The sequence below is a fragment of the Cottoperca gobio genome, chromosome 3, assembly GCF_900634415.1.
Source record: "Cottoperca gobio chromosome 3, fCotGob3.1, whole genome shotgun sequence".
Taxonomy (NCBI): domain Eukaryota; kingdom Metazoa; phylum Chordata; class Actinopteri; order Perciformes; family Bovichtidae; genus Cottoperca; species Cottoperca gobio.
The window spans coordinates 30016019-30018660 of NC_041357.1; the positions used below are offsets into that span (position 1 = coordinate 30016019).

Genomic DNA, 2642 nt, shown 5'->3' on the forward strand with positions numbered 1-2642 from the left:
TAGAATGCAAAATGAATCACGCAATCAGCAAACAACCTAGAGACAACGTTTTACTGAAGGTAAATATTATATTTAATCTGCTCCTCATCATTCCACCTGTACACCTGTAATACCAGTTTATTTGTGGGAACAGCTTCTATACCTGGCTCCAGGTCTCTGCAGTGGTGGGTGATCATTTACAATTGAATTTAGAATCTTCTTATTTATTGTAAGATTTTAGATTATAGATTTTAACGTCCTTTTTAAATGAAAAGAACATTCACTTTCTTTGAATCACTTTTGTTATAGGTATATAAGTAAGTGGGACTGTACGTGCAAGCTCTTGTCCTTCGCTGTTCATCGTAGATCTGCTTTAACTCCTCTGTGCTTTCAAACCTAGAGGGGAAAACATATAATCTCTTTAGTTTTACAGAACCAAATATTGTATATTTGAATGATTTCAGATACTCAAATAAGATAACTGAAAATATTCCACATAAAGTCTCCAAAGTCTGTGATTGATTGGAAACGGTGAGTAAGAAATTACAACATATTTACATTAGTAAAGTAAAGCAGTAAAATACTTTCAGCAAAAGGTTTAACTGAAACTTACCGGACACGAGGCGGCAGGAGAATCTGGGGCTGTCTGTGTCAGCTGGGATATTTATACTGCGCACAAACCGAAAGCATTTGATTCACGAAGATAACAAGATTATATAACAAGTTTATAAGATAACAAGATCATATAACTGATCTTGTTTTGTAGGACAAAGGCGTGAACTTAATATGTTCAGTAAACCAGTCTGGCTGGGTAAACCCCAAACATTCTTCCAGCTCTCCCAACACAGTCTTTTGTAATACTGATGACACTTTACTGACATGACTGTATTTGCAACATGTTTATGAAAAAAAAACATTTCCCTCAAAACATGACTCAGGCCATTAGTTTAAGACTACATATACCTGTTAACCATTATCAAACATTATCAAACGTTGGTGGTGAATCATTAATCTATACAGCTGATATTGAAACCGACTGTACAAAGTGCATAACATTTACAACACCATGTTATTTGTGCTGAATTTCTTTAATTACAGACTGTGACTTTAGTCTGGTTAACCAACCAATCAGAATCCTTTCCACAAAGTCATGCATGTGGTTGATATATATATGTATATATACATATATATATATATATATATATATATATATATATATGTATATATATATATATATATATATACATATATATATATACACATATATGTATATATATATATATATATGTGTATATATATATATATACACATATATATATATATGTTTTTTTATAATTATTTGTTTCAATCCACAAAAAAATGGAAGATAAATTAGCTGATTAAAGTCACTAACTAATATTAAACCTTATAATCTATATTTCTATCTATTTAGTCCTCACCATCCATTTCAGTCACACACACACACACACACACACACGCACGCACACACGCACACACACGCACCAACACGCACACACACACACAGGAGTCAGTTTTTGACATGGATGCAGTTGTGCAGTGGGACCACACGATGGCAGCATCTTAATACGATATGTGCTCGGATGAAATGAACTGAGTTTGAGTTACTGTCAGTTTGAACTAGTACCAATATGATACCTCTCACAAGCCAAAAACAATATTGTTCTGCGAACTTATATTGAGGAATATAAACATTTAAGAGTGGACATCAAACAAAAACACAAAAGTCTTTATGTTAAACATCACGTATGTTAAAAGACTTCCGTCCAGATCCCTCAGAGATGTTCTTATTGAGTTTTAACAACTTCAGTCTCTTCATGAGTTCAGCCCAAACTAGAACGATGCATAATGTGGTGGGAGAAGCTGTTAATAAGAATATTACTGGACATTTTATCAGGTTCACTTAGCTACAAAGTACTCGCAGTTTAATCCAACAGCCCAGCAATAAATCCTACCTCAGTGAAGGTTGCAATGTTTGTTGGTTGTACGACCATGTGACCATGTGTCTCTGTCCTTCTCCTCAGCCACGTCCCCTCTCCCCCAGTCACCTGACTCCCACATGCACCTGCTCACCTATTCCCCAGTAACCCGTCTGTATTTACACCGGCCTCTAGTCCGTTGCCAGATTGTGAGTTTCATGTTTTATGCCCAAAGCCTCTTCTGACCCGCTCCCCAGTCGTGTCTCGTGTGTGTGCATGACTTTATCTCCAAGATCGGAGTTTAATGAGAAGTAGTCCGGACCGGCTCCGACAGATAAATAGGAAAACTCGATGGAATATTGTGAGATGTGTTAGTAATTATAGTCTTTTGCCAATTTAATTGCAGCGCTGTAATCTAAATGGGTTTACAGAGCAACACTCTAAATTAGCAGTTTTATAATTACCACTGAACTGAACGCTTCTCCCTGCATCCCCCACTTAATTACTAACAATTTGTCTCTTGAAGAGCGATTGTTAAGCTGCAATCTAGCGAGAAGTGATTAGAACAACAGACTTTGTTTTACATTTAATTTCAGTTGTTATTCCTGCGTACACGCAAACAGCAGGAGCCTGAAGCGAGCAGAATGCGCGTGACAACAGGTAGTGCGGAGTGTAAGGATGGAGGTATTAGGGAGGGAAGGTGATGTTGTTTGTGCCCATTGAGGT

At 36.6% G+C, this 2642-nt stretch overlaps 1 long non-coding RNA gene across 1 annotated transcript; it reads right to left on the reverse strand.

The window, feature by feature from the left end:
• Positions 1-312: 312 nt before the first annotated feature.
• LOC115004684 (uncharacterized) lies at positions 313-2061 on the reverse strand. Its single transcript, XR_003831869.1, has 3 exons — positions 1953-2061; positions 593-648; positions 313-375 (listed from the first exon to the last, which is right to left on the reverse strand). It is a non-coding gene; the product is annotated as an uncharacterized LOC115004684 (long non-coding RNA).
• Positions 2062-2642: the final 581 nt, after the last annotated feature.